The sequence below is a fragment of the Schistocerca cancellata genome, chromosome 8 (assembly GCF_023864275.1).
Source record: "Schistocerca cancellata isolate TAMUIC-IGC-003103 chromosome 8, iqSchCanc2.1, whole genome shotgun sequence".
In the NCBI taxonomy this organism is placed as follows: Eukaryota; Metazoa; Arthropoda; class Insecta; order Orthoptera; family Acrididae; genus Schistocerca; species Schistocerca cancellata.
In genome coordinates, this window is record NC_064633.1 from 191498362 (window position 1) to 191513498 (window position 15137).

The 15137-nt window shown below is 43.3% G+C and overlaps 1 protein-coding gene across 1 annotated transcript in view; it reads left to right on the top strand.

The window, feature by feature from the left end:
- Window positions 1-15137, top strand: part of LOC126095461 (leucine-rich repeat-containing G-protein coupled receptor 5-like) — a 1115085-nt gene that overhangs the window by 828984 nt on the left and 270964 nt on the right. The gene's annotated exons all lie outside the window — the stretch shown is intronic.

Here is a 15137-nt window from a genome sequence, read left to right on the forward strand (position 1 = left end):
GTCTGTAGGGAAAGTTTAACAGAAGTTCGAAATATGGTGCGTACTTCAATGCGAGATGCTTTTAATAATTTCCACAACGAAATTCTGTTTCGAAATCTGGCAGAAAACCCAAGGAGATTCTGGTCATACATGAAGCACACCAGTAGCAAGACGCAGTCAATACCTTCACCGCGCGATGACAACGGTGAAGTCACTGATGACAGTGCCACTAAAGTAGAGTTATTAAACACGGTTTTCCGAAACTCTTTCACCAAAGAAGACGAAGTAAATATTCCTGAATTCTTGTCAAGAACAACTGCCAAGATGGGAAACATAGAAGTAGATATCCTCGGTGTAACGAAGCAGCTTAAATCACTTAATAAAGGCAAAGCTTCCGGTCCAGATTGTATACCAGTCAGGTTCCTTTCAGAGTATTCTGATATAATAGCTCCATATTTAGCAATTATATACAACCACTCGCAGAAAGAACCGTACCTAAAGACTGGAAAATTGCTCAAGTCACACCAATACCCAAAAAGTGAAGTAGGGGTAATCCGCTGAATTACAGTCATATATCACTAATGTCAATTTGCAGTAGGGTTTTGGAACATATACTGTATTCGAACATTATGAAGTACCTCGAAGAAAACGATTTATTGACACATAGCCAGCACGGTTTCAGAAAATATCGTTCTTGTGAAACACAGCTAGCTCTTTATACTCATGAAGTAATAAGTGCTATCGACAGGGGATGTCAAATTGATTCTATATTTTTAGATTTCCAGAAGGCTTTCGACACCGTTCCTCACAAGCTTTTTCTAACCAAACCGCGTGCTTACGGAGTATCGCCTCAGTTGTGCGACTGGATTCGTGACTTCCTGTCAGAAAGGTCACAGTTCGTAGTAAGAGACGGAAAGTCATCGAGTAAAACATAAGTAATACCCGGCGTTTCCCAAGGAAGTGTCATAGGCCCTCTATTGTTCCTGATCTATATTAACGACATAGAAGACATTCTGAGTAGCCGTCTTAGATTGTTTGCAGATGATGCTGTCATTTACTATCTTGTAAAGTCATCAGATGATCAAAACTACTTGCAAAATGATTTAGATATCTGTATGGTGCGAAAAGTGGCAATTGACCATGAATAAAGAAAAGTGTGAAATTATTCACATGAGTAGTAAAAGAAATCAGCTGAATTTCGATTACGCGATAAGTCACACAAATCTGAAGGCTGTAAATTCAACTAAATACTTAGGGATTACAATTACAAATAACCTAAATTGGAACGATCACATAGATAATATTGTGGGTAGAGCAAACCAAAGACTGCGCTTCATTGGCGGAACACTTAGAAAGTGCAGGACTTCTCATAAAATTTCAATCACCAGTCTTCTCCTCAAATTGCGAAAACATTCTGTTGGCAACCACCCACATAGGGAGAAATGATCATCACGATAAAATAAGAGAAATCAGGGCTCGCACAGAAAAATTTAAATGCTCGTGTTTCCCGCGTGCCGTTCGAGAGTGGAACGGTAGAGAGACAGCTTGAAGGTGGTTCATTGGGGTTTATTGTGAATAGCAGAATAATCACGTAGATGTAGATGTAGATGTAAATGAATGACGGCTGATTATTCTAGAATTTCCAAAATGCCTCTGCAGGAGCCGCTTCACTGACTGTGCAATGTGTAGAGGAGCTCCATCCTGTATAAAAATAATCCTGTCCACACATCCATGCAGTTCAAGGGTTGTATGGCATTGGTGCGCAAAAGACTCTCACAGCGTTTACCATTGATGGTACAGGTAACAGGACCTGTAGCACTCACACCTCGAAAAATTACGGCCCTATAATAAACGTTGCAGTCAACGCGCACCACACAGTCATCTTTCCAGAATAAAGTGGTACCACTTGATGTGCTTTTGGATTTTCCGTGCCCATATTCTGCACAGTTCTGCGAACTGACATGTTCTTGGAGCTGGAAATGGGATTCGTCTGTCCACAAAATGTTCAGTGACCATTAATTGTTTACTTCCATGTTAGCAAGGAATTTCACAGCAAACGTTTGTCTTGCTGGCAGGTCAACAGGAAGTAGCCCCTACTGGGGTGATTTTCTATGAATAGCAATACAGTGTTTTTCGTAGGATATTCTTCACCGTGCTCGCAAGAGTATCCGACGTTGCCGCGCGGGATTAGCCGCGCGGTCTGAGGCGCTGCAGTCATGGACTGTGCGGCTGGTCCCGGTGGAGGTTCGAGGCCTCCCTCGGGCATGGGTGTGTGTGTTTGTCCTTAGGATAATTTTAGGGACTGATGACCTTAGCAGTTAAGTCCCATAGGATTTCACACACATTTTTTGAACATCCGACGTTCGGGCAATTTCCCGTTCACTGCATGTGTGCCCGCCACCTATCGACCCTTTCTGCAGTGCAGTGGCTACATGTTCGACAGACGTCAGATCAACTACTTTCCTCCCGCTGTCACATTTTACTTCAGAAGAATCTGGATTTTCCAATTTTGTAATCATTTACTCCAGACCCTTGCACACTCCTGATCAATGCCTTCTTTCCTATCCTTGAGTGTCCAGAACTTCTGCAGGGCAGCGCGCGATCCTTCATGGGACAGTCATTGGGCGTCTCGGAAGGAAAATGAGGAACAGCCGTGTGCCACGAGTGTATCCGTGTACATATTTTACAGTTTACAGCGTCATCAAATATTGGTTAAATTTTTTTTTTCGTGGCGTTTTATCCTACGTCAATAACATGCTATTCGAATTTGACGTCATTCTGAGCAGTGGTTCTCTGTCAACAGTGTTTTGAAATTGGATCTTGAATTATGAACACCCTGTATATCGTTAACGAGGTGGCAAAAGGATACGGTGGCAGGGTTATTTGGGCTTTCACCATACCATTGCCACTTTACCGGCATCAGAGTGATTTGGGTACAGATCGAGCAACACGTGCCAACAAATAACAAAAGCTTCATTTTGAGAGAAATTCAAATATTGTTGGAGAAAACAGTGGCATAAATCACACGGGAGACAAGGAGTAATGTTGCAACGAACTCCTCGTCGAGCCCTTGATGGCCCAACGGATGTCGACCGGCCGCCGTGTCATCCTCTGCCATTAGGCGTCGTGCGGAAGTGGTATGGAGGGGCACGCACAGGGTAAACAGCACAAAGCTCTCCAGGCAGTTCACTGCTTTGTATCTGTTATTAAGTGGATGTTATAACCAACCATCTAGTCTGCCAAACCTTCCCAATATTATACATCTACGTCTACATTCATACTCCGCAATCCACCATATGGTGCGTGGCGGAGGGTACCTCATACCACAACTAGCATCTTCTCTCCCCGTTCCACTCCCAAACCGAACGAGGGAAAAATGACTGCCTATATGCCTCTGTACGAGCCGTAATCTCTCTTATCTTTGTGGTCTTTCCAAGAAATGTAAGTTGGCGGCAGTAAAATTGCACTGCAGTCAGCCTCAAATGCTGGTTATCTAAATTTCCTCAGTAGCGATTCACGAAAACAACGCCTCCTTTCCTCCAGAGACTCCCACCCGAGTTTCTCAAGCATTTCCGTAATACCCGCGTGATGATCAAACGTACCAGTAACAAATCTAGCAGCCCGCCTCTGAATTGCTTCTATGTCCTCCCTCAATCCGACCTGATAGAGATCCCAAACGCTGGAGCAGTACTCAGGAATAGGTCGTATTAGTGTTTTATAAGCGGTCTCCTTTACAGATGAACCACATCTTCCCAAAATTCTACCAATGAACAGAAGACGACCATCCACCTTCCCCACAACTGCCATTACATGCTTGTCCCACTTCATATCGCTCTGCAATGTTACGCCCAAACATTTAATCGACGTGACTGTGTCAAGCGCTACACTACTAATGGAGTATTCAAACATTACAGGATTCTTTTTCCTACTCATCTGCATTAATTTACATTTATCTATATTTAGAGTTAGCTGCCATTCCTTACACCAATCACAAATCCTGTCCAAGTCATCTTGTATCCTCCTACAGTCACTCAACGACGACCCCTTCCCGTACACCACAGCATCATCAGCAAACAGCCGCACATTGCTATCCACCCTATCCAAAAGATCATTTATGTAGATAGAAAACAAAAGTGGACCTACCACACTTCCCTGGGGCACTCCAGATGATACCCTCACCTCCGATGAACACTCACCATCGAGGACAACGTACTGGGTTCTATTACTTAAGAAGTCTTCGAGCCTCTCACATACTTGGGAACCAATCCCATATGCTCGTACCTTAGTTAGGAGTCTGCAGTGGGGCACCGAGTCAAACGCTTTCTGGAAGTCAAGGAATATGGCATCCGTCTGATACCCATCATCCATGGTTCGCAAGATATCATGTGAAAAAAGGGCGAGTTGCGTTTCGCAGGAGCGAGGCTTTCTAAAGCCTTGCTGATGCATGGGCAGCAACTTCTCCGTCTCAAGGAAATTCGTTATATTCGAACTGAGAATATGTTCGAGAATCCTCCAACAAACCGATGTTAAGGATATTGGTCTGTAATTTTGAGGATCCGTCCTTCTACCCTTCTTATATATTTCTTATATATTTCCAGGGAATGTGGGGTTGGTTGTTAATGTCTCCGACGTCGATCACAGATTCCCCATGGCTAGTAAAAGGGATAGGTGTTCATCCTGTATTGGGGGGCCTGCAAAATGCGCGACAGTTTTAATCCAGCCATATCAACAGTCACAACAAAACCCGCACTGCGACAGCTCTACTCTAGCAGCGTACCGTTTTCTGTATGATTTCTGACGCAGGTATTTGTGATATTTTGACGGTGCTACTTGTCACCAATGCGTCGTATATGTTTTCCTTTCCTGTCGTTCTAGTTCATTGTCTAGAAAAGATAGGATAGCTGAGTGCTTCTTCCTTAGGTTCCTTCGTTGATGATGTTTCCAAATTATTATTTCTGAACATAGTCTAAATTTTTGTTCATTGTACTTATTGCGAGTCTTCTGTGACGACGCTTGATTTTATTTGCTTCTTCCCACGTATTGATGTGGTTTGTTTCTTTCCCAAGTTACGGGGATTGATGAAAACGCTGCAAGAATTGTATGCTTGAACAAATGCAGATCTAACCAAACCTGCAGGCTGTGCTGCTGAATTTGACCACCAAAAGGACCTGAGCATTGTCCTCAATATGTGGCACGCGTCAGTCGTAGTTAACAATACGGTTCTGTGTAACTGAGAGTGTCACAAGTGAATGACCTCGAATGTGGGCAAATTGTTGGTGTTCGTATGGTGGGTGCTTTGTAAACAAGGTAGCCGAAGTGTTCGGCGCTTCAAGAGGCACCGTATCGAGCATATACAGGGTGAATCACCTAAAATTTGCACCGAAAATATTGCGCATAGTGGAAAGTGCTATTGATGTGCGGCTTTCGCATAATGGGTTAGTAATCAGGAGCTCGTATTGTTAGTCAAGACAGATTGTAATAATACTGAGAAAGTATTGCGCAAACATACACTTTTTAAATGAAACAATGCCTATTGACGTTAACATAATGAAAGTGACGTAAATTAGAATGACAGTGTGGTTTGTGGCAGGAGTCTAGTGCCAGTCGTCCACGAGATACCGTATTTTGAAAAGTTTCCACACCGACACTTGTTCAACCTGCGTAGCTGGCGGGTACGATGTTGTCATGTTTGCTTACAGTGTCTTTGTGCGTTCTTTCAGTGCACTACGACCTAGCCATTGTGTGGTCAGTATCTAGGTCGTGAGTGGATGACTGGATTTACCAACGCAGAAAAAGCAGACATACTCATGGTGGATGGAGAGTATAGGAAGAATGCGGTTTGTTCTTGTACCGTTTATGGGGCAAGATACCCCAATAGACGTCAACCAGCTCGGCACTTATTTATTAGTCTCCTCAACCAGTTATGTGAAAGTTGTAGTGTACTACTAGACACCGTAACAGAAGGAAAATAGTAACGACAGAAGAGGGGGAAATTAATATTCTTTCTGCTGTTGCAGTTGAGCTGCACGTTAACTCCCGCCCAATCGCACAAGGGACTGTCAAGAGTCAGGCAAGAGTCCTACACATTCTCCAGCGACATACGTTCCATCCCTATCACATCTCTCACCATCAAGAGCTGCATGGAAACTGCTATTAAGACTGAATACTCCAGATGTGTAATGCATCTTGTTTAGCGATGAAGCCACATTTACCAATCATGGCCAGGTAAACAGCCGAAACAAGCACCATAGGTCTGGTGACAGTCCCCGATGGCTTCGTCAGGTGAAACGCTAGCGTCTATGGAGTGTAATGGTGCAGTGTGTGACAGTGAACCATCACCTCATAGGCCCGTTTTTCATAGCCGGAACACTGAACGTGCACAAGTATCGCAGCCTCCAAACAGACCATCTTTCACGAACGCTAGTAGCCGTTCCTCTGCACCCTTGATGGCCGTCCAGCCCATAGTGCACGGGACTACAGCACGACGTCACGAATTGTAATCTAATCGTTGCAATGGACGCAGAGGACTTGTACCCTGGCCGGCCCGTTCGCCAGATTTGACGCTTGCGGACTTTTCCTGTGAGGAAAGCTGTAAGACGATGTCTACAATGACATACCATCGGCACACGTTGATATGCTAGACGTATTACTGCAGCCTGCTCGGACATCTCGGCTGAAATGCTAGCACGTGTGCAGCAGTCGTTCCATACCACACTCGAAGCGTGTACTGCCGGTGTCGGTGGTCATTGTGAACACAACCCATGATAGTTGCCTCGTTACTGCTCAGAATCCACATAACTCGTATATGCACTTCTGTTGTTCTTTAGTGTGAACTGCCACAGGTATTGTCCAAGTGTCGGTGTGGGAACTTTACAAAATACGATAGCTCGTAAACGACTCGCACTAGAACCCTGCAACAAACAGCACTGGCATTTTAATTTACTACTGATAATAGCATGTAAGAGGTATGTGCTGCCTGCGATATGTAAGCTATAAGAGAATCTGAGACCAAAGAGCAGTGTTGACTACAGTACGACCTGTGTAGCAGTAGCAGTAAGTTGTTTGCGAGCAGTCGCTTGTCTGCTCTGGTCTGGTGTATCATGTTGGCTGGGCCGGTCGCGGTGCAGCGATGCCGGAGCCTGAGTATCATTGTATAAGGTAAAAAGCAGCCTCGCGCATATCTAGTAATGTTATGTAAAGTCCCATGTAAATCTTTTAAAAATGTCCTAATAATAATCTTGGTGATATAAAGTAATTTCTAAAAAAAAACATTCATTTCAGTTTAAAGAATTTACTAATGTCTTCAATCCGTGATCATTCCTATTGTTACAAAAGAAAAATCAGTTGCTTCCTTTCATAAATGACAAATCTATCGGCCAGCAATGCACAGAGCTGTCCCGGAAAAATTTTGTATAAGAGCAGATATATTCGCCGTTTTTATTGAGATAAGAATTTTTCCTTTTTTTTATTCAGAATGATCTTACAGGGCCATGACGCAGCGCTGCTGTCGTCCAAATTCTACCAGGTTACTCAATTTATTTTCTATTACGAGGTTTAGGAATTTTTCTGTTTCGAGCTTACATTAAATGGGAAACAAATTTTGTGTGGAGGTTAAATGTGAATGAATTTCTGTAGGGAGGTTACAAATGTGAAAGGAATGAATTTTGTGGGGACGTTGTACAGGTTCCCTTTCATGACCAAAGAATTACTGCACCTCAAAGTAATAAAAAACAAGTGTAACCTCCCCACACAATAAAAATAAAATGAATATTATTGGGTTAATGATTCTAATTTAAGTGTAACGTCCCCGATAGATTTGTCATTTATGAAAGGAAGCAACTGATTTTTCTTTTGCAACAATATGAATAATCATGGATTGAAGAAATTAGTAAATTCTTTAAATTGAAATGAATGTTTTTTTAGAAATTACTTTATATCACTAAGATTATTATTAGGACATTTTTAAAAGATTTACATGGGACTTTACATAACATTACTAGATATGCGCGAGGCTGCTTTTTATCTTATACAATGATACTCAGGCTCCGGCATCGCTGCACCGCGACCGGCCCAGCCAACATGATACACCAGACCAGAGCAGACAGGCGACTGCTCGCTAGCAACAACTTACTGCTACTGCTACACAGTTCGTACTGCAGTCAACACTGATCTTTGGTCTCAGATTCTCTTATAGCTTACATATCGCAGGCAGCACATACCTCTTACAAGCAATAGGCATTGTTCCATTTAAAAAAGTGAATGTTTGCATTAAAAATAAAGACGGTGATTGGAAAGCTTCGTGAGAAAAACTAAGAGGACAACAGCCGCAAAAGTCACTACAGAACTAATGTCACGCTCGCGAACCCCGTCAGCACCAGCACAACACGAAGTAGCTCCATAAGCAGGAAATTCTAGGGTGAGCTGGAATTTCAAAACACTCATCAGCGGCGCAAATGCCCGTAGCAGGAAAACGTGGTATAGAAGCCAAAAAATCTGGACTAAGAAAGTCATTTGATCGGGTAAGTCTTGTTGCACACCTTTGCCAACTGGCAGAGTTTACTTTGCAAGAGTCAAACACTGCGGGTTTCGGTGATTATTTGGGCAGCCATAGCGTTGTACTCCATTGGCCCTGTGGTTACTCTGCAAGGTCGAATCACTGCCAACGAGTATGTGACCACTTTGGCCGATCACGTCCGTCCCATGGTATACAATGTTTCTTCCCTAATGGTGATGTTGTGTTTCAAGACGGCAGACAGCTCGTTCACACGACTCATATCGCCCAGGACTAATGTTGCGAGCACGAGGATGAATTGTCGCATCTCCCCTGGGCACCACGTTTACCAGGCCTCAGTATTACTGAATCTTTGTGATCTACTTTGGGGGGAAGGATGCGCGTGAGTGCTGTCCACCCTCATCATCGTTACCCGAAGTTGCTACTATTTTGCAAGAAGAATGGTATAAGGCAGAACGTGGATTTATCCATTCTGAGACGTCTAGAAGCTGTTTTGAATGTAAACGGTCTTCCTACACCTTATTAGGCAAGGTAATGTATTATGTTTTTGGTGTTTCCATGATTTTGTTCACTCCTCTACATTACTCTGCTATATCTCTCATATAACTGATAACATACATGTGAAAGTGTACATTTCATTAAGCGAAGAAAACTAATTTCATGTGACTGCAGTATCATTTAGTCTTGTTGGGAATCAGTCAGCTCACATAAACACTGCGGTGTAACATTTTGTGTGGATATGAAACGGAATGATCATTTGGGCTTAGTCGGAAATGCTGATACCTAAATCGGCAGGTGACTGGAGTTTAAAATACAAATATTTAGTGGAGAATACTGCAACCTCATGCAAGTCGCTGCCGTAGGGACAGCGCAGACAAGATTAGACTAACTACACGATGTGACCAAAAGTATCCGGACACTACCAAAAACATACGTTTTTTGTGTTAGGTGCATTGTTCTGCCACCTACTGCCAGGTACTCTATATCAGGAACCTAAGTGGTCACTAGACATCTTGAGAGAGCAGAATGGGGCGCTCCGCGGAACTCACGGACTTCTAACGTGGTCACTAGCGTCATACATCTGCACAAGAGATTTTCACACTTCTAAACATTCCTGGGTCCATTGCTTCCGATGTGATAGTGAAGTGGAAGCGTGAAGGGACACGTACAGCACATACGCGTACAGGCCGACCTCGCGTACAGGCCGACCCCGTCTGTTGAGTAACAGAGTACGCCGACAGTTGAAGAGGGTCGTAATGTGTAATAGGCAGACATCTATCCAGACCATTACGCAGTAATTCCAAACTGCATCCGGATCCACTGCAAGTACTATGACAGTTAGGCAGGAGTGAGAAAACTTGCATGTCATGGTCGAGCGGCTGCTCATAAGCCACATATGACGCCGGTAAATGTCAAACGACGCCCAGCTTGGTGTAAGGAGCGTAAATATTGGACGATTTGAAGAGTGGAAAAACGTTGTGCGGAGTGACGGATCACCGTACACAATGTAGCGATCCGATGGCAGGGTGTGGGTGTGGCGAATGCCCGGTGAACATCTGCCAGCGTATGTAGAGCCAAAAGTAAAATTCGGAGGCGGTGGTATTTTTCATGCAGAGTCTTTCACCCCTTGTTGTTTTGCGTGGCTCTATCACAGCACAGGCCTAAATTGATGTTTTAGTCACTTTCTTGCTTCCCACTGTTGATGTGCAATTCGGGTATGGCGACTGCATCTTGCAACACTATCGAGGAACTGTTCATAATGCACGGCCTGTGGCGCAGTGGTTACACGACAATAACATCCCTGTAATGGACTGGCCTGCACAGAGCCCTGACCTGAACCCTATAGAACACCTTTGGGATGTTTTGGAATGCCGATATCGTGCCAGGCCTCACCGACCAACATCGATACCTCTCCTCAGTGCAGCATTCCGTGAAGAATGGTCTACTATTCCCCAAGAAACCTTCAGCACTTGACTGAAATTTGCCTGCGAGTGTGGAAGCTGTCATCAAGGCTAAGGGTGGGCCAATATCATATTGAATTCCAGCATTACCAATGGATGGCGCCACGAACTTATAAGTCATTTTCAGCCAGATGTCCAGATACTTTTGATCACATAGCGTACAGCGCGCTCAGAGGCATTTACGGAGAATTCTCGCCGCGTTGAATACGTCAGTGGAGCGGGAGGAGGTGTTAGTATGCAGTAAAATGGGAAGTACACTCTTCCATGCGCTTCACATTGGTTTGTGGGGCGTAAGTGTAGTTGTTAAGTGTCAAATTAGCATGAAGCAGCACCAGACTTGCCTATAATAAGTGGGTTTAGCATTATTTCAAAGTTACGACTGTAAAACTGTTCATGTTCCCCAGTGCATACGTGGGTGGAGCGGGAGGAGGTGCTGCTACGTATGTCGTAAAATGAGAGGTAGTCTCTTCCCTGCGCTTCACAGTGGTTTTCAGAGTCTTAAGTGTAGCTGGTTGTCAAATTAGCATGATGCAGCACCGGACGTGCCTGTTGAGTATTGTAATTTCAAAGTTACGACTGCATGTTTCTGTTAGTTCCTCAGATCCTTTCAATTGTAGCTACTGGGAGATGCGTCTCCCAGTAGCCTGTGAGTAACGATCCTGTTCGGTTATTGTGTCAATACCGTTGCATCATTTTCCACAATACGTCCTGTCCAGTTATTGGCTCAATGACTTTGCCCCCATTGGGCTGTGAGTGGTTATCTTGCCCACTTTTGATCCCAGTGGACTGAATGGCGATCCTGTCCAATTATTGTGTGAGCGCTGACTGTATCCCCGCGGGCAGCCTAGAGCAATTTTATGAGTTGTGTGAACACTGTCTTTGGCCCACCTGAGCGGAGGATTGCAATGCTCTCCTCCTTCTATTTAAACGATTATAATACCCCCAAACAGCATTGCAAGCGGCAACTGATGAAATATAATGTATGAAATCGTCTAAATGACTGAGAGGATGGTTGTAAAATGCACTCTATTTATCTACAGTATATGCAGCAAGCTGAACCTTGTAATTTGTCGTTAGTTGAGTACAATGAATTTGCATTGTAGGTGTTTTAACAAATCTATCCCTTTATAGGATTGCTGAGTCCACCTCACTTTAATGTTGACAATCTGAGTCTGACAACTATCACTACTGCGCAATCTCTAGTCCGCTGACGTCGCCGAAGTAAACAGGTGTCCCAGGTGTACCGGTATGAAGTGAGCGTTAAGATACAAATGTGTCGATAGGGAACATTTGTTGTGAATGAGCCTTAAATTTTTTTGTTTGGTTGGTGTGACACCTGTCAAAGATATTTATTAATACATCATGTCATGGAACAAACATCGTCATATGTTTTCATCGTGTTAACAATGTCGAATTTTGTACCAGAAAGTGATGATTTGCGGAAAGCATTAATTATTTGTTTTCATTTGAAAAAAAGTGTTGCAGAGCCGCATCGAATGCTTGTCGAGGCATATGGTGATCAAGCTCTATCAGAAGCAACATGCAAAAGATGGTTTCAACGGTTCAGAAATAATGATTTTGATGTAAGATATGAAGAACGTGGAAGGCCACCAAAAAAGTTCGAAGACGCCGGCTTGCAACCAATATTGGTTGAACATGATACTTTGAGTCATAAGCAAATGGCAGTAATGCTAAATGTTGCACAATAAACAATTTCTGACCGTTTGAAAGCTATGGGAAAGATTCAAAAGTGTGGACAATGGGTGCCACATGAATTGAATGAAAGACAGATGGAATACCGAAAAACCATTTGTCAAATTTTGCTTCAAAGACACGAAAGAATATCAATTTTGCATCGAATTGTTACTGGCGATGAAAAATTGATTTATTTTAAGAATCCTAAACGGGAAAAATCATGGGTTAATCCGGGACAACCATCAACATCGACTGCAAAACCATATCGATTCGGCAAGAAGACAATGCTCTGTGTTTGGTGGGATCAGAAAGGTGTGGGATATCATGAGCTTCTAAAACGCGGTGAAACTGTGAATACTAATCGCTACAGACAACAAGTGATTAATCTGAACTATGCATTGATCGAAAAAAGACCAGAATGGGCCAGAAAACACGGCAAAGTAATTTTTTTACACGACAATGCACCTTCACACAAAGCAAAACTGGTTCAGGATACAATCAAAACACTTGGCTGGGAGCTGCTACCCCACCCGCCGTATTCACCAAACTTGGCCCATTCCGACTACCATTTGTTTTCATCAATGGGACACGCATTAGCTGAGGAACACTTCGATTCCTACGAAGAAGTCGAAAATTGGGTGTCTGATTGGTTTGCTTCAAAGGATGAACATTTCTATTGGCGTGGTGTTCACAAATTGCCAGAAATGTGGTCAAATGTATAGAAAGCAATGGTCAGTACTTCGAATAAAATGTTTTTGCTTTTCAATTCAAAATTAGTGTTTCATTTTCACAAAAAAACACTCATTTCATGCCGGTACACCAGTTATAACGCTGCTCCCATGTTCCCTACTTGTACTTCCCCTAATCGAGACTGTTGCTAACTTACATATGGTTAAAAAAATGGCTCTGAGCACTATGCGACTTAACTTCTGAGGTCATCAGTCGCCTAGAACTTAGAACTAATTAAACCTAACTAATCTAAGGACATCACACACATCCACGCCCGAGGCAGGATTCGAACCTGCGACCGTAGTGGTCGCTCGGTTCCAGACTGTAGCGCCTAGAACCGTACGGCCAATCCGGCCGGCTTTACATACGGGGCAGTAAACTTCTGTCATCGTTAATTAAAACCTACGATATTTACGTCTGTCAATGATTTGTCGGAAAAATTATGTCAGGCCGATCTCTGTAAATATGAACTGCATACAGCGGCACAGCGGTTATCGGTACTGGTACGTTAAAGGAGCGGATTTGTTTTTAAATTTTATTTTAAAATCGCAGTAACGTTCTGAACTGCCGAAAGTTCTTTTGTCAACAGCGTGACAAAGTGAGGCCGCTAATTTAAACTGGGAAAGTCACTAGATTAATAATGCGAAAACCACTCCTACTCACCGTTTCTAGTTTTCATCCAGGTTCATTTCGCTACAAGGAGTCTAGTGTGGTTCCGACTACTATATATACGAATTTCATAGACAGTAAATATGGCTTTCAGAAATATCACACCACAACGGACAGCAACTTTATCGTTTCAGGCAGCGCAGCTGTTAATGCTCTTGTTATTGCACAAGCTTCCACACTTCTCTCCTGTTCCACAACATCCGCTCGTTCATAAAAATTATATAGGCCCTTTCTGTTTCTGCTTGAGACTGTTTCACTAAAATTCCTTCAAGTATATAACATTCACTTTATACGCCAAGACACAATAAAAATTAATTCATGCATCTTACGGTAAATATGGACAATTATAGTTCCGCTGCCACGAGGTTTTTGTCGTAAGAAAAATTACTGCCGCTTATCGGTGGGACGCTATTATCCGCCGCAGTGTTTAAAATGCTATCGGGAAAATCTCGTCTGGGAGAAGGCTACGCACTCAATTCAGCTGCTATGTTGTTCTACGTTTGTAAGGACAGAATTTACGCGGTTTTTGTGTCTATTGCGCACCCGTCTAAGAATTGTCGGGTGTCATTTGTCTGGTGTTTCCGGAATATTTGCAATTTTCTTTATTTGATAGTGTAACGAAGTAACGTAAATAAATACTGCGCATACAGAATAAATTGCATGCGACAACACGAATTCGCTGCTGAACATAACATTATTAGTTTTTACTATACCGAATTACGTAAAAACCGAGAAATTCTTGCTACAGGCGCTGTAACTTTTCAGTACTGGCTACAGGAATCTTATTTCACGAATCGGCTGTGAGAATTGTTCAAAAATGGTTAAAATGGCTCTGAGCACTATGGGACTTAACATCTGAGGTCATCAGTCCCCTAGAAAGAACTACTTAAACCTAACTAACCTAAGGACATCACACACATCCATGCCCCAGACAGGATTCGAACCTGCGACCGTAACGGTCACCCGGATCTAGACTGAAGCGCCTAGAACCGCTCGGCCACACCGGCCGGCGTGGGAATTGTTATGAGACACTTAACGTAAAGCACAGATGAAACTAACAAACATGACCTATGCATTTCATTAGAACTTTCTCCCCATCGGTTTTCAGACGCCAACAAACTTCCACCGAGCGTATCTGCCGGCAGAGCGCGTAATCAATTTGCATCACGGAATATGTTCCACGGTTTAACCGAAAATCCTTATTGCACCTCCAGCTCTACTGAAAATTTGCCTCCTCGTGTAAGTTGGAGTGTTTTCACCATCACCCCTTCCCCACCCTATCAAAAATAAAAAAACACGGCTTTTCTAAAATCCAGTCGATTATGCTAAACCTCCAGGGGATACCACATCTCTGATGACACTGCGCGCTTATAATTTCAAAGAGTGCAAAGGCGCTTACGTGTTCATGACAGCCAGACACTGAAGAACTGCCCATGAAATTATCTACAGCGGCCTATGGGGTGGGGAGACGGGGAGGGGGAGTTGATCGACCTATTTTTAAAAAGTAGACTTGACTATGTAGGTATTTGTCGGCCTGAACTCGTGCCACATTTTATTGTTAAACCTATTTCGTTCGGTGATTAGAAGCAAAG